Source organism: Wyeomyia smithii, chromosome 1, assembly GCF_029784165.1.
Source record: "Wyeomyia smithii strain HCP4-BCI-WySm-NY-G18 chromosome 1, ASM2978416v1, whole genome shotgun sequence".
NCBI lineage: Eukaryota > Metazoa > Arthropoda > Insecta > Diptera > Culicidae > Wyeomyia > Wyeomyia smithii.
This window is the reverse complement of record NC_073694.1, coordinates 25,624,199-25,642,709: the sequence shown is the minus strand read 5'-3', so window position 1 is coordinate 25,642,709 and position 18,511 is coordinate 25,624,199.

The window sequence follows — 18,511 nt, the reverse complement described above, 5'->3', positions numbered from 1 at the left end:
AAGATCGAATTTCCCCTACAATGAACCAATCACGTGCGCGCATGCCTGGCACAGACTTCATGAGTAGACACAAACCATGGCGCATGTAAACGTAAAATTGATTCTTGAAATGCCACGTCGTGATTGATTTTTTGTTACGCTTTTGGACATTTTAAACAACTATTCCATTTAAAATACAGCTTCGAAAAACTATGAATATCCTTGGTTGGATGAAATTGAATTAACTATTCTTATACATTTTTCAAAAGTCTTGAAAAAGACTGTTTCTGAACTGCTTGATAAAATTGTATGCTGGGCTTCGGCAGATTCCTTCGTTGCAGCAAATTTGTTTACTACAAGTACTGCCCTTCCAAGCATAGTTGTCCCAGCGTGCATAAGTTTTGTGTAGAACATGGGACTACTATGATTGGAACGGCAGAGTAGCCTTTCGACAGCCCATCACTTTCATCACAACTATTTTTCTGCGTCTTCAGTGTTAGCGCCATGAATCAGTCAAATGATTAGAGTTCGTTGTCTAATCCGAACAGGAACATCCACCGTTCCACTAGCTCCAAACAGAAATGCTGCGACGCGCACAGGTCTAGCTCAAAATGCGAAATGACTGAACGCGCGGACGGTTTTTTTCCTTTTATACTCGCACACTGGCAACTGATAAGCTCCGCCCGGTTTAATTTTTCTTTCATTTCCTTAGCTGCATATGTTCCCGCAATCACACGCAATGAGCAATTATCTCAAGCAATCTGCGGCAGGACAAATGAATTCAATTTAAGTTTTGATTTATGACGGCTTGCCACTGCTCGTAAAAACCCCCAGAAACGATTTTAAAACACTAATAGTCATGGAATTCGATTTTCGTCTAACATTACAACTGTAATGCTGCCCGTTAAAACAAGCTAGCGCACCGTTTCTGAAGCAAAACGAACCTGTTATTATTCACTGTCCATTCACTGGGCTCGAAAATCCCATCGTTGAGCAAAATTGGAATAACTTTCTTTATTAATTTAATAAAAGTCTTGAAAAGGACTGTTTGTGAACTGCGTGTTAAAGTTGTCCAAACAGCAACATCGGGAGTCCGCTAACTGCAAACAGAAATGCTGCGACCGCGACGCGCACAGGTCTAGCTGAAAATGCGAAATGAGTGAACGCGCGGACGATTTTTTTCCTTTTATACTCGCACACTGGCAACTAATAAGCTCCGCCCGGTTTGATTTTTTTTTCATTTCCTTAGCTGCATGTTTTCGCGTCAGAAAATATTACTTGTAATGTCAATCACTTCCAATATCCTGTAGCACAGCTGACTCATTCATTTTTAATCTAGCTTCCAGTGAGTGAGCGTGTATATTTAAGGGCTATTCCCACTGCTTCCGTTCAGGGACCGGGCCGGGACCGGGCTCGTCCGGGACTTTTCATGCATTCACACTGCGCCGTGCTTGAACCGTGCCCACGCTGCGCTCTGGCTGAGAAATGTTGATGTGTGTATGTGAAAGAACGTCTTTCTCTTTTTTTCATACCGCAGCTCACTCCGCGCGAAATATGTCACTACAACATACACGCATCCACCCGAGTACCTTCCGTGCACTCTCCGGCCAACACAAAGTATCGTCGGCAACGATAGTTTTTCTCTCGCACTGCAGCAGCACGACGGCAACTCAACGCTGCCCCGGTCTGGGCACGGCGCGTCGGTGTGAATGCGTTCATAAGAACGCATGCAATCAATCTCAAACGAGCCCGGACGACACGCGGAACAGCCACGGCCCGGTCCCGGCCCGGTCCCGGAACGGAACCAGTGGGAAGAGCCCTTTATCGCTATGTCGCAGTGGTTACAGGCGTTATATTTGCGGAATCACCGGAAGCGCGTTCGTGAACAAGTAGAAGAAACTAACAGTGAAACTAAAAAGCGTGAGCCTGCTATGACAGAGCGCATCAGGCAGCACCGTAAGAGAAGGCGAGAAGCTGAGGGCATTCCGACAGAAGCTGTTGCTGGTCCGTCGCATAGAGGAAATAGTCTTTCGCGTGATGTATTGAATCATTCACATGAACGGGCAGGTGAGCTTGACGTGATGTTCGATTTGTAATTTATAAATTCAAACCTAAATTAATTACTAAATTATAAATCACGGAAACGAACAAATGTTTGGTGTTTTTTAACAAGACAAGAACGAGCCAGTATTGTCATTCGCTGGGTGAGGGTAGGGAGAAGCTTTGTGCTGGATATGTCGTTGCAATGAAACCTAATGAAAATAGAGCGGCGAAGAAATTGAAATCAATGATTTGAGCATGTAAAAATCAAAGATGTGGTAATTCTAGTTTTCTTTCCACTTGCTCACTGTGTTGTGTGTCAATGAACGATTACTCGGAGTAGTCCTACGTCAATAATGCGGTTGTGTGTCAGATATAACCTTCTACTTTTTTCGTTTTATTTATCAATTCCTCCTGAAATTTCGCGACAAAATTGTTGAAGTAGATCTTACACTTCAGGCTTGCCAGAAATCCTCGATGAGACGCAACTTGGGGACGTTGGGCGGGTTCGCCAACTTGGGCACCACATCGACATTTAGCCGTTTCATCTCCTCAACCGATCACCTCGAATAGTGAGCCGACTCCAGATCCGGCCAAAACACCGTGTCTTCGGCCTTTTTTGGTATTTTTTGGTGAACGACGCAACTTCCGGCAGGTACTTCGTACTAGTGCTGGGACTATCCGGATTGAAATATCCGGATATCCGGCATCGGATATCCGACAAATATCCAGAATCCGGATCCAACGGATATCTGGATATTATCGGACGGGACATCCGGATTTTCGGATAGTCGGATATCCGGATTTTGTATCCGAACATAGTTTAAAGAAAATTATGTAAATAATTACTAACGAGGGGATGGGGGATTGTGAAAAAAGTCATTTTTCGTGTTACGTTTTGTTTGACGGGATTTCAAAAGACAGAAAAAAATTACGGATATCCGGATAATAAATATCCGGATACCCGAATATCCGACTATTCGATGAACCGTATCCGGATAGTATTCGTTTACCCATTCGTGATCCGAGCTTCGGATAACCGGATCTCGAGTATATCCGGTTAAAAGTTTTTTTTTATTACTTTATTAGGGTGGCTTTCAGCCACAGGCTGGTTCACCACCTTTACCCCCCTTCCCAAAGTCAAGTAAAAATACAAAAAGTAGTCCTGAGGAGGCAGCTCCATGTCCTGGACATCCAGGGAGAACTTTTGTTCTGTTAATATAATTGTTGCAGCTTTCCTTAAGTCGATATCTTAGTAGGGTCTTCATCATGTTTTAGTAGCATTATCGTTGTTTTAACTCCTTCTCTTAGTCCTATTTTTGCGGTGGTCTTCATTTTGTTATATGTCCTGATATAGTAATATTTCTTTTAGATAGGCGATTAGGGCTGCAATTCGGCAGGGGTCGTCTCCAACTGCTTCTTTAATGTTTGTTGAGATTCCGTATAAATTTCGTGGGCCTTGGTATTGTGGACAGTAGCAAATAAAGTGCTCTACAGAGCTATAGGTTCCGCATGCATCGCATTTGGTTCGGAATAACTGTGACTTATGCGGGTGTGTCCGCATCGGATTCGAGATATCACCACCTGGGATCGGTGATCAATTGGGTCTTCCCAGCGACGAGTATCAGCTTTTATTGTTCGGAGGAAGGATTCGTGGGATCCAGTTCTGTCGGTGTTCTGCCAATCCTTTGTCCATGCGTCCCAGATAATGTCAGTCGTCCATCTTTTGAGATCATCCGCAGGAACGCGTCGTGTCCATTTTTTCCTATTGCGTCCCAAGCCAGCGACGTGATCTGCTTCTTCGTTACCCGGAACACCACAGTGACCAGGTATCCACGCAAATACAGTATTTTCAGGAGCAAATTTCTGTATCCATTGGATGTAAGGATGCGTAGATCTCTCATTGCTGAGCGCCGATATGACGCTCGCAGAGTCGGTGAGAATTATCAAAGGTTTTTCTGTTGGGAATGATAATGCAATCATTATGGCTGCCGCTTCTGCTGTGAAGAAACTGTATTGATCTGGAAGTCGGCGACAAAATGCGATGCCAGGTCCGGAGACTCCTACTCCAACTTTGCCCCTAGCCACTGATCCATCTGTATATCGAACAACCCGGTCCATATATTTTGTCCGAAGAAGCTCAGTAGCGGATGCACGTACAGCGTGTGGGTTGGATCCAGCTTAGAAATTGTTTTTTATTGTTGAGCCTATGTGTATTCTGGGCTGGTTCCAACCTCTGGTTCCGCACCAGTGGACCTCACCTACCGGCGGGAGCTCATGGTTGGTCGTGTCCTTGAGAAGGTGGTTTGCCTCCGTCAGGAGGAACCCCTCCATTTCCGGCCCATAAGTTTTAGCGAAAAAGCTAATCGCCCGGTGGCAAATCGCTCTGACAATATAATGATGGAAAGAAAGCATTCCACTTTCGACGCATACTGAATTAACAGGAATAGACGGTAAAAGTCCGGCTGTAATGCGAATAGTTTGCCGGTATGTTGGGCCGAGCTTTTTCACCAGGGTTTGCACACCAGTTATTGTGAGCTCCAATCCATATGTTAAACGGGAGTTTATAACCATGTTGGCCACGTTAAGTCTTGTCGCTCGATTTGAGTTTGTATGCCGTCCAGAAAGGGCCTTGATAAGGTTGATTCTGCTGCGGCAGTCCTCCTTAATCTTATCGCAGTGTGGGGTGAAGGTGAGATGACGGTCAATGGTGATTCCCAAGATTTTCATTGTTTTGCTCCTTGGAATCGCAACGCCATCAATTATGATGGGATTATCCAAAATCCTGTGGTTCGAGTTGCAAATATGCATATATTCGCCTTTCGCTGCAGAGAGTTGGAAACCAGTCGAGGAGGCCCAGCTTGCCACCCAGGATACAGCTTGCGCAAGCTTACGTCTAAGAGCCTTTACTGTTTTTCCAACCACCATCAATACGATATCGTCGGCATAGACGAATATTCTTATTCCTTTCGGAAGGCTGTCGAATACGCTATTCATTTTTATTAAAAAGAGAGTCACCGCCAGTACTGACCCTTGGGGGACACCCGTTTCTTCAAAAAAAGCCCGCGATTTTTGATTTCCAAGTATTACCTGGAAGGATCGTAGGCTCAGGAATCCCTTGATAAAGTGTAGCATGGGCCCCAGTTGATTAATTGTTGTAGCACGGCCGGCATCAAAGCACGATTATATGCCTTTGCAATATCCAGCGCAGCAATCTCAACATGTAAGTTTTCTTTTTTTTGCCTCGTCTAATGCCTGGCTAAGAGTACCGAAGTGGGTGATGGTACCACCACCTGGGCGGAATGCGTGCTGTCGTGGATCTGGAAGGTTGTTGTAATAGAGATGCTGGGTTAAACGTCGATTCACCATCCTTTCCATCAACTTCGATGCACAGCATATTAGTGAAATAGGACGGTAGTCCTCTGGAGATCGTCCATTCTTGTTTAGTTTCTTGATTGGGACCATAACGCTGTGGTTCCATTCAGGGGGGAAACTATGTTCGGTCCAGATTTTGTTTATGATTGCTAAAAGCTTTACTTTACCATTGATAGTTAGGTTGCTAAGCAATGGGTAACCGACGTCATCGGGCCCGGCTGATTTTCCTTTAGATACTGCTAGTGCTAGTGTAAGCTCGCTTGGCTGGAAAAGCTGATTCAAATGCGGGTTGTTATCGACGTTGGGAATAGTGATTTCGTTTATGGAATTGGTGGAGACGGCATTTCGTGTGATGAATTCGGTTGTATATCCGTTTAAGGATGATAGACCATGAAAGTACTCTCCGAGTGTATCGGCGACTATAGCTGGGTCCGTTACTCTCCCGTTTCCAGTATCTAAGGCTATGCCTGAGTATTTACGTTTTCCAGCAATTGCATTAACCCTCCTCCAGAGTTCCACCAATGTGTTATCACTACTGACTCCATCAATAAACTCTTGCCAACTGGCAGTTTTGGCGTCACGGATAATACGCTTGCATTCATTTCTCTGTTTCCGATATGTGTCCGCTACTTTTTCCTTCTCCGGGTGATCTGCATGAAGCCGTTTATTAGCCCGCAGGGCTTTTCGCTTTGGCTTTAACCGCTGCTTTAACATCTGGTGACCACCATCGAAGTGCTTTCCTCCCTGGGGTAGAACTAGTTCTGGGAATTGAAGCTGTAGCCGCATCAATGATACCTTCAGTGAACAAGCCCATGTTGAGCGTAGTCGAATCGCTCTGAAAGCCTTCTATAAACGTGTTGATGTTTTGTTGATATTTTTGCCAGTCGGTTTGGTCATACATCCAGCGCGGTCGTCTAGTGGTAGTAACTGGAATATCGTTGGAGCGAATTATTACAGGGTAGTGGTCGCTACCCATGGGGTCATCGTGAGTTTGCCAGAGCAACCGGGGTAGTAAACTGGGACTAGCGAAACTCAGGTCTATTGCCGACTCTTTTTGTCCCTGGATGTATGTAGGGATTACACTGTTAAAGAGAACTAAATCCATCTCCTGTGTGGCGTTAAGTACATCGATCCCGCGTCGATTTTGTTTCCGGCTTCCCCATGCCGGATGGTGATCATTGAAATCCCCCAGTAGAAGAATGGAACCTTCAATGCTTCCCAAGGCATCGATTAAAGACTTTTTGAGGTTATGAATCCTCTCGTTGGGAAGGTAAACGGAAATTATTGTCACCGGAAAAGGATGAGTGATTCTAATGGCAATTAGTGGTAGATCTGTATCAATGTGAAGGTCAGTGAAATCATATGGCTGTCGAATGCCAATCGCAACTGAATGGTAGATATTTTGACGAGTTCTTAGGGTCCACTTGTATTGTCCGCTTAAAGAGCGGTTCAGCCTAGAAATATCAGCCCTGTGTATCTCTTGAAGCACCAAAACGGTTGGTGCGTAGTTTTGAACGATGATTTCCACATCACCTAGGTTATTGTAGAAGCCGTTGACGTAAGCCGTTGACGTTCCATTGCAACGCTAGTGTTGTCCCGTTATGGGAGATTGGGCGTATGTTTCTTTGGGAGCTAATAGGGGATGAACGGTTCAGCGAAGGATTCTCCGGTATGCAACTTCCGGATGTGCTTGAGTTAGACGCCGAATAAGTTTGCCTGGCGGTTTGCTTTGGTGAAATAGCGATCCTTGCCAGAGCTCCATTGATAGAAGTATTTTGCGAATCCCTCACGGCCGGCAGAGGTGCTAAAACCGCAGGAAAAGATGACGATGCGCGGGAAAAGCCAGGTACGGACGGTGTGTTGTCGCCAAGTTTCGCTCTCCATAGGTCGTATTCTCTAGCATCCGGTGGTATGATATTCCGCTTGGCTAGTCGATCTGATCTGCGGAGGTTGGCTGGGGCAGTTTTATCGAAGGTGGAGTTTGCTACCAGGTGCCGAGGGGTGTTTCCTGGTTTCGATGGGTTAATGACTACCGCATCAGGAGAGGCCAGATTTTTTGGTTGATTATCGAAATTCTTGCATACCACATTGTCCTGCGAGGAATACGGGAAGACCCGCTTGCCCGTCTCGCTTTCAAATGATCCTTGAGTCGTTAATCCCACGCTGTCCTGCGAGGGATACGGGGGTGTCCGCTTTTCCGTCTCGCTTTCCAATAAACGTTGATTCTTAAAATTCGTGCTGTCCTGCGAGGGATACGGGGGCAACCGCTTGTCCGTCTCGCTTCTCCACTCGTTAACTATCAAGACTTTTACACCTGTAGGGTCCCGGCTGCCCGAGGCAGTTGTTTCGGTGCTTATTGATTTTTGGTATTTCCTGTCAGTATCTGTGGTATGATCGTTGTCCTCTCTACTTTGTTGTGTGTGACTATCGAAGTTGTTTTCTGTGGAAGACATTGATGTCGTTATAGTTGTCTTTTTACCGTGATAATTCGACAAGAGAGGACGGTGCAGGTCAGTTGTTTATGGGTGTTCTTCCATCGGATTGGCGCAATGCTCATCTGATGAAATGTTCATATCGTCTTCTTTTTCATTGGTTTCGTTGTCGGAAATAACATAAGAGCTGTTGTTGTCAAGTGTTTCGTGGTTTTTGTTATACATATCCTCTTTTTTAGTGTGTGTTTTTTCCTCCCTGCCGAGAAGAATCCTTGTAGCTTCTGGATTTGCTATTATCCGTTCTATCGTGACTAGACTTCTGCTTGGCATGTCTGGCTCGCCTGGGGGAGCCACGGCTTCGACGTTCTTCTTTGCTAGTTTCTTTTTGATTCTGGGGAGATCGAGACCGAGCTTTTCGATCATTCTATGGGGATTCACTGCTGCTCATAAACTTTTTGGTTGCACCAATCGGTTTGAGGGTTTCCGTTGGGATGCTGTCCTGTGTGATGTTATTGGTATTGGTGGTGAACGGTATTGGCATGTTAGCGGCAGTAAGAGCGGCTCTTAAAGCTGCAATTTCGAGGTCTTTTTGAGCAAGTGCATGTTCTTTATTTTTCAAGGCTTCAAACAGCTCATCGATCTGTTGGTTCCGTATTTCCATTTCCCGTTCCATCTGCTCTAGTTTTTGATCTTTTTTACCGGTTTCGACGAGAATTTTGTCAAATTTGGCGTTGAGATCGGCAAATCTGGCATCGTTCCCTTCAGCAACAACGGCAGCAGCGGATTTTCTGCAGTGGTTACTATCATAAATCCTCCGAGCTGCTGCATGTCCCATGCCATGGTCTACCATTATGTGTGGGATTTCTACTTCCTTCATGTATATCGGGCACTTTTTACTGGCAACAGGATGGGAATCGCTCTGACAGTTCTTGCAGTACGGCGTTTCCAGGCATGGCATTTCAGGGGTATTTGCATGATTCCCACAGCAAACACCGCATACCACGTTCTTAGCTCCATATCGTTTTCGGGGATGTCCATAATTGAGGCAACCGTAGCACAACATCGGTGTTGGATAATAGGGACGAGTGCGCACTCTGATCCATCCGAAATTAACGCTCTCTGGAATCACGGTTTCGTCAATTGTTAGTATTACTGTAGGAGTAGGAACGATTTCTGTCCCTCCCTTTCGCGTAATCCTTCTAAGTTCTATGATTCCTTGGTCTTTCAGCTCACTTTGCAGTTCCTCATTTGAGTACACCGTCGACTCTGGGCAGTAAACAACACAATGACATTGGTTTTTGGTAGGGTGATCAGCAATTTTAATTTTGGTTCCATCCGGAAGTTTATTCATCACCTTAAGTTTCTGTACTTGCTGTTGGTTCCTCATTTTGATAATATAAGAAATTCCATTTCCTTCTGGTCTGGCATCCTTGATGCGAATGCCGAGATGGGCTTCGACGGCTTTACGAATTTCAAAGGGTCGTTTCGGTAGGTTCTTGTCTACACCTTCTAGTCGGAGTACTCGCATTTGTCCGTAATCCCCACTCGGATCTCCCCAAGCTGGGAAGCTTCGTCCAGTGAACACATTATCAATTTTATTTCCCGGTCCAGGACCAGGATCACCTGGGTCCACATAGGGATGGGGAAAACCCCCCGACAACATGCCAGGAGGTTGTGCTAGATCCTAGTATAGACCTCTGTTAGCAGAGGGAATCGCGGCGCAATTTGTTGTTTTAGTTTTCACACACTGTCCTATGTTTTTCGACAATAAAGAGATTTATCCGCACAGGTTAATTATTCTACTTTGACACTTGATGCGCAAAAGAGTTCACGCGCTCTGTAGCTACCACACACTGTTGTATGGATCCAAGGCACTCACTCTGCACTGGACGACGATCTTCACTCACGCTCTTAATTGTGGTCGCTCTCTTGGCTTCTCTACGATTCGGTTTATCTATTGTTTCACTGATGTAATACATCCCCACAATGGGGATGGCGTCTATTTCGCAGCATCCTTCAACACTAATAGTAAAATTTAGTGCTCATTTCCGTGTTAAATCAAAAATATTCACTTTATGGGAACAGAAAACTATCTCGAAATGAACTTTCAGTAATACGGTTCGGGAAGAAACTCCGAAACCACTCGATATTTGCCAATTTATTGCCACGTATATTCAACACTTGTTGTCGCGGTAAAACGGAACTCACGAGTGGCCGGTTAAAAGTCCCAGCACTACTTCGTACTATAAATTCCCCCGTTCACGGCCAGTCCGGAGCGAAAGAAGAGCAGCTTTGACATCCCCTTCTCGCTGATTGTCAGCCACAGCAGCACCGTTTTGGGGAACTTGGTGTGTGAAAGAAATTTCACCTTAGTGCTTATTTCTTCCGTGGTGAAAGTAAAATACAAAGTGCCCTACCAGTCGTTGCCATCCAGGGTAAGACAGGTCTCGTCGTTCATCACCACTGCCACGTCGTGAATTGCCGGGAAAATCGATTTGACTATTTTATTCAGGCGCTGCCGCTGCTTCATTGCCTGCAGACTAGTGAACGAGTATTGGCCGTCCATGTTCGTTTGACATGTATGTCCATTGGGGTGTCCCAAAATAAATCGATGTTGAAAAAGTCAAGGTGCTCAGCCCTAAATTGGAAGTTAATGTTATTTATAGCATTTTTGTAGAACATTTCGACTTTCTAAAAGGTCGTTTTCAGGTTGCCCAAAGTGATTTATGAAAAAATGACTTTTTTAAGCTACAAACCCACTTTTTTGCACTTTTTTCAATTCCGTTCGATTCCTACATTTTTTCGTACATTTTTTTATTTTTGTGGGTTTGTTTTTGAATATTTTGCCTGGTTTGGTTCAGCATTGTATTCAGTTTTTTGGCTCCCAGAGCCCATTAAACATCACAAAAAAATTAATTTTTCTAATAATTTTTAGTTAAAACCCTTCAAAACACAAATAAAAAAAACTTTGAGCAAAAACTGAAATTTTCATTGCAAAGCGGGATTTACGACGAAAATTTACATGAAAAAAGATACTTGATATCTTATCGAGGAGCTGAGATATCGGCATTTTTCTATGTGATGGAAAACTATGCATTTTAACAAATATGTTAAATAAGTGTTTTATTTTGGGAGATAAAAATACAATGTTCAGAAAACAAATGCATTTTTGGATGGCTGATAACTTGGTAGAAGGTTTCAAAATTTGCAAAAATCTGCGAAAAAAGTTAGAACGAAAATTATGATTTTTCGTGCCTTCTAATAGAAAACTCAATGTTGCTCGTAATATGTAAGAGATAGAAACATGATGTCTTCAGTAAAGTAAGAAACTTTCAAGATAACCTAAAACTTTGTCGAAGACACCTTGCGTCTATCTCATTCTGATTAAAAAGTAAATTTTTTATCTCACTTATTGGTGGATTGATCACCCTTCTTTCTACATTAAAAGATGCATTTTTGAATATCCTGAAACTGCTCCAAACATACCTCATGGCTATAATCAACATTTGAATCTGTACAATGGAGATATTGAGCTTCAGTGGCATTTTCGATGAAATGCATAGTTTTCCATCACATGTAAAAACGCCGATATCTCAGCCCCCGATAAAATATCATGGATCTTTTTTCATGTAAATTTTCGTCTTGAACTCCGCTTTGCAGTAAAAATTTCAGTTCTTGATCAAAAAAAATTTTTATATGTGTTTTGAAGGGTTTTATCTAAAAATTATAAGGAAAATTCACTTTTTTGTGATGTTCAGTAGGCTCTGTGAGTCAAATAATTGAATGCGATGCTGAACCAAACTATGCAAAATATTCAAATACAACCCCACAAACATAAAAAAATATATGGAAAATTGTAGGAATCGAACAGATTTGAAAAAAGTGCAAAAAAGTGGTTTTGTAGCTTGAAAAAGTCATTTTTTCATAAATCACGTTTGGGCAACCTGAAAACGACCTTTTAGAAAGTCGAAATGTTCTACAAAGAAGCTATAAATAACATTATCTTTCAATTTATGGCTGAGCACCTTGACTTTTTCAACATCGATTTTTTTTGGGACAGCCTAGTGTCCATTCGCCAAGCACTGTTTGATCGGTTGCACAGACCTCCAGGCCAAGCGCACGCAGCGATGTAGCCACTCTTCCCTCGGTTTTCCTCTTCAGTATCCTTTGGAGCTTCTTGTCGCTCAGGGTCGGCGGCCGTCCGGAACCGGGCTTTCTTTCAATGCTTTGATTGGTGTCCAATAGTGCCATGATGTTGTAAATGCCGGAATGGGGGTATCCGGTGACGCGGCGGGGTACCGTTATTTAAACGCGCAAATCAAATTTTTTCTGATGACTCATGGGTTAATATGTTTGTTGCTGCAAGCGTAGTTTCGTCAGTGCGTGTAAAGGTAAACTTATGCAAATTTGGCAATTTTTGTCTATTTTTTCTAGCGCAAACGTTATTAGAGGTATTGAAAACAAAAGGGGGGGGAGGGAAACGGCCCCCAGACACCACTCTGGCTACGCCTATGGTAGGTACCCTTCCAAAGGACACTGACTAGTTTAAACAGGGTACCAAAACCTTGCTTGCGACATATAAAACTTCAAGTTTTCGCGAAAAAAAAGTGTTGGCGATCGGTATTTGGCAACTTGGACATTTTTCATTTCATTTTTTCGGCACTGGAGGGGCAAGTGATAATATAAAGTGTACAGTAAAGAGTACAGAAAACACCTGGGCAATATCACAATAGATCAAATGTCTCTGATTGCAGTGATGAGTTCAAACAGGAAAAAAGAAACACGTCTGTGGAAGGGTAAAGGTTTTCAGGTTACTAGAAATTGTGCTTAAACTCACTCAACTACGTGAAATGAAAAGAAATAATATGATTTTTAATGCTGAAGTCGCCTCCTAATCGATATTTAAACCGATGAAATGTAACCTTTCCTCCAACTAATTTTTTATAAGCCCAAAAATTTAGTTTTAATAAAAGTTAAAAAAAAACCAAATTAATCCACCTAGCGGTGAGACCCAGCCCTTCTCATTCAAACTTTTTATTTGCTAAAATGGATTCACACGAACACTTCAATGTTCAGAAAAAAAACACCTTTATAGCATTTGCTGGATTTATTTTTCACCCTGAATAACAAATTTTTGGTAGCCAACAGTGAAACCATACCTAACATTTAAAACATAACATTCAAACACATAGAGAACAGATACAAATGTTTAAATCACATCTTGTTTAAATCACATTATCATGAATAAACGTAGCCACAGTCCGTCGAAGTAGGTTACCTAGATATCCGCTGTTGTTGTTTACGTGCAAAATTGGTAACCTAGGTAACCACTACAGTGCTGTTGATTTGTGTCAATTATGTCGAAATAATTCAACATTTTCAGTATGATTTTTTCGTATTAGGCCGTTACAAATTTTATTTTCATTTTATGTCCCCCCCCCCCCCCTTCAAAAACCTTGAATATTGGAAGGGGAAGAAAAAAAAAGCTCAATCCGTTATGTTCATTTCATTGGTTTTCCGACAGCATAAAAGCTTAATTTAGCAACAAACAAGTCAGGTGACAGCGAAAGTGTCGTCGAAAAGCAAGCGGAATAAATACTAATAATACTAAAGTGTTATTTTTCAACATTTATTTGAGTGCAAGTTACAAACATCATAACTTGCACACAAACTTTGATCAAAGATATTTCTATTTTTTTCGTCTCGGTGTTATTTATTTTTTGCCACCCCCTTTGCTAACTTTGATAACCTTGGACATAAAAAGAATTCGAAATTTGTATCAGTCTTAACAGAAACTGATTCGGCAACTTTTGATTTTCTTCAACGCAGTGAAAACAGATGGAAATCCGTTCAGTTGAAATTTAGGAATTGTAGAAATTCATCTCATATATTTCTGCTAATTCAAGCTTGTTTTAGGAAAATCAGAACATTTCAAAGATTAAGGTATTCTTAGTGTAGTGAATGATTTTGTTTAGTAATTAAAATAAAAAGTGGTCCGCTGGTGATGGAAAAACTTTGGTTGGTTGCTGAACGAGTCCCGTTGTAGCCGTATAGAACGATGCGCGGATTTTGTTTTTTGAGGTAAGTGATTGAATTAAATGAGTTTTCGAGCGCAGATGTCCGACTATAATATCAAATTTAGTACTTTTAAGTGAGTTTTTGAGGATTATACTTTATGAGGCATCTGAAGTAAACTAAAAAGAATCCATTCCATGGATTAGCAGTTTGGTTTAAGAAGAATATATGCATTTTTTCCTGTTATCAATTGTATTTTCATGTTGTATGAGATGAATATATGGGCTGAGATGAATAATGGAGCAGTTCCCCTATATGTACGGCGAGGAGAGGAACCGGACCACAAGGGAGCGCGAGGTGGTCGCCTAGTGGAAGCAGTTTTTCGATGAGCACCTCGATAGCGGAGCAACGGAAGAAGGCGGAAGGGAACTGCCGTGGGCTGGCGTTTTGACGTAAGCGCCAGAAACACAAAACCGCTCCAGAAGCATCGCAGCACTCCTACCTCATCGTCATTTCTATATAAAATGGCGCTAACGTCACTTCTTGTCTTTGATATTTTTTTATAAACGGCAACTAGCATTTTGAAGTGGGCTATTTATACTATAGCATTACGTAAAAAAAACGAAATTGCTAAATTTGGCGTTTACGTTAAAATCCCAGCCCACGGCAGGGAAGTTAACCTTGGAGTGCCCTAAAAACAATAACAGTTCTCGATATCCTGGAGATTAAACGGGAAATTGTGTCAGTAAAAACCTATGGGGCACAGGTGAAAACAGACTACCGACAGAGCACTATAAATACAACAAAGAGGCACTAGTAACGGCACTTCACTGTGTAATTTCCAAAATTTGAGAGTACGGTGATCTTGAACGGCAATGAACTTGAGGTGGTAGATGAGTTCGTATACCGTGCTGGACCGAAATCCGTACACCTAAGCACATGATAATCTTCGACGGTCAATATAAAATCAAGAAATCACATATTGCTTTAAACTGACATATTAACTTATAGGTCTACTCAGAGCCGGATTTACGATTGTGGGGGCCCGGGGCCCAGTTTACAGTGGGGGCCCCAGAATAAAACAAACCCGTTTTTTTATCGTACGAGTTAAAAACACTTATTTCTCATTGAAAAGTTACCAAAAATTTGCTAGAATTTTTTCTTACGAGTTTTTTTTTGCAGAGAACTTATTGATTGTATAATCAACATTCAGCTCCTTCAGAATATTGTACTCTCAACTTAACAATGCTAAGTTTGACAGCCTTTCACTCTTCATAGTCGTACGCAACCTATTTTCAATCAGTTTCATCTTCGATAAAGATCTTTCTCCAGTTGCGTTCGAGATCATTAGGCTCAAATAAATAAATGTATGCAACTGCTCGAAATCCGGAATTTTTTTCTTGATATCTGAAAAATAAAAACCTACCGCAATTCGAAAAAAAATGCGATCCGCAAGCAAAAATTTGCACACAATTTGAAAAAGACTGCGCAAATATAAGGCTACGCTGGCAATAATCTACAGAACCTAGGAAAAAACTAGGGGTAAGCGGGGTAAGACCGCCCCCTTGAGCAATTCTGTTTATAGAAAAAAAAGTTGCGGCTGCAATTTCATTTTTTCTTCGCTAAGAGGTTCTTCTATTCAATACCCGCATTTAAAAAATAAGAACTGAAATATTTTTGTTTATTTTCCAATTTTTTTTTTCAATTTTTAAAAATTCATTGAAAATGTGCAGATCTTTTTCATGCGGGGTAAGCCCGCCCACCAGCGGGGTAAGATCGCCCACCATTTTTTTAGGGATAAACAATATTTTTAGGGCCGAAACGGTTGATTTTATCGGTATAGTGTCTCTGACAAAGTTGTGGATGGTATTTTTTTTCTTTTTAAATAAAATATACACTGTGAAAAATCTGAAAAAAAAAAATTCTAAGTTTCAACTTTTTTTGTTTTTTTTTTTTTTTCTGATTATTCTAGTTCAGATCAATGTTTAGGTAACTTTTTTGGTTTTCAAAATAAATAGATTTTTCAGAATTGGGGGTTTTCAAGATATTGAATTCATAATATACCTATCTTTAAGCTAAAATTTAAAACTCATCAAACCTGTCTGTATAATTCTTTTGAAGACTTATTATGTATAGAAAAGTACTAATAATTATTCTTTCGTTTATTTATATTTTCAATTTTCTATGTTTTTTTTTTTTTTTTGAAGAACAAAATTATCAACGACTCTATACACCAAACAAACCGTCAAAAAAAAAATTCTTCACAAAAATTTAGCTATTAATATTTCTATTACTCCATGATCCAACAACCATAAAATTTTAGCTTACCTTTTGTAGATTTTACAGGCAAAAACTTATTTTTTCAAATAAATTTGAAAAAAAAAATATATTTTTAATTCTATTTTTATATCTTTTCTTTAAATTTTTTTAGAGTGTGTATTTTTTTCGGAAGTAAAAAACTACTATTTTCAATTCTGCCGGAGACGTCATACCAATCAAACAAACCGTCATGTCTCTAAAATTATTTTGGTTCATTAACACCATCAAAAATAAGTATATTACTAGAAAAGCTTCAACCAAATCGAAAATGGTTGATTAACATCGATGTCTTATGTGGCTTGAAGTTGTTTTACTGATCCTGTAAATATTCCCTTTGTAGTGTCGAGGCATTTGGGTCTTGAAGTAAAACAACAAGCAGTTGGATACGTGGCGGTTTTACCCCTTGTATAGTGGGCGACTTTACCCCCAGTGGAACATTTTCATATTTGACCGAAAAAGTAGTCAAAATTACAAGATTACTCACGGCCTTCGATATTCCCGAAAGAAGATAGATTCAGGCAAGCGATTAAACGTATATTCACGAACAAAACAATAGATTTGTAGACTGAAAAACCTTAAGTCCCGTTGCCGCAAAACAATAGCGCATTGACTGGTTGCCAGCTGAAAAGTTGTTTTTGATTATTTCTGCGACCGTTCGCGCACTATCAAAACAGAAAAACGTGCAAAATGTTATGTAATTATACTGTGATAGACACGTTGAAGAAATTTTTCAATTATTTTATAACTTGGTAGTAAAACTACAGTGGGCGGTCTTACCCCGCAGGGCGGTCTTACCCTGTTTACCCCTACACACTTCTGCAGGTCAATAAAATCTGCACACGGACTCTGAAAATCTGCATTTTGCAACGCAAATCTAGTATCCCTGATTCGGACAGGTAAACTTATTTTCGGAATCAACAGCAATGTATTAAAAAAAACTTGTGGATTATCTTCTTTCCTGCTTGATTTCCCATGCGCGCTGGTTTGAATCAAATGGTGTGTTAATGTGTGTCATTCCAAGAGAATCGAAGGTGAAATCTTATGGATGTGGTTGTGATATTGGCGCTCGCGAAAAAATAACACCGAAGGAAAGTTTCAGATTGAAATGGTCTGTTCAAATTTTTTTACTGTAAATTGAACTTTTGATTGAATCTCATTTTTGATTGAGAAAAGAACTTTTTCGCGTTTTGTGGGGGCCCCAAAAATGTGGGGGCTCGGGGCCCGGGCCCCCTGCCCCCCCCCCCCCCCCCCCCTAAATCCGGCTCTGGGTCTACTTATGTTTTATCACTATTTCCAAGCAAAATGATTAAAATCACTCTGAAACTCGAAAAAATCATGTTTAAATAGAACATGTTTTGAATCGAAATCCGTACACAGTTTTTTGTCTGAATCAAAACCCGTACACTTTTGGCTCGAAATCCGCATACTGCGATATAGGCTGAATCAAAATCCGTACAGCAATGAATCAAAATCCGTACAGATATAAAGTACAATAATGAACATCTTTTCATCTAATAAATATATTTTGAGGGTCAATTGAATAATACTACAGAAGAAAAAATTAAGTTTCTCTTAACTGTCAGCTACGAGACGCCCTCTGCTCAACTCTCTGCCAGTGCTAATGGTTTATAAGCAAAGAAAGAATTTAAGTGGAATGATTTACTGAGATGAATGAGTGAGTTCTAAGCAATTCATAGCGAAAGTGTTGATGAACCACTTATAAAATTAGCCTAGGGAACAGCGTTTTTCAATAATTTATATTAGAAAATGCATGAGATTTTTATTAAATACAAAGCAGAAGGCTAATATGTTTAATGCTTCTAATGCCCCCGATAATTCATTTATATGTTTTACTTAAAATATAAAAATAATCGAGTCGGATATGTACGTTAAAGAGACCAATTGCATGCTATTTTTTGCTTTGATAATAAGGAACTAATGTGATAATAAGGAACTAAGAAGGAACTTAAATAATTTTTCAACTTTTTCAAATAAATAAAAATACATAAATATGTTACTAAGTCTAGATTTTATTTAACAAGCATAATGGTGATATCATTAGGAAAAAATATTATTTTAAACTCATGAAAATTAGTCAACATTAAATTTGTTAATTTTTGTACCTTTCTTCGTTTTGTCTTTCTTTGCTGACTTTTCAATCTTCAATGTTCGATTTCGCTTTTTGGCTTCCATCTTCCTTTGCTGCTCTTCCTGGTGCGCAACCCTTTTTATTTCACGTTCTTGCATCTTTCTCTCCTGCTCTTCCTGACGCGCAACCTTTCTTTTTTTCCGCTCTTGCGTTTTCTTGTCCTTGTCTTCCTGTCGTGAGATCCTATTCTTTTCTCGTACTT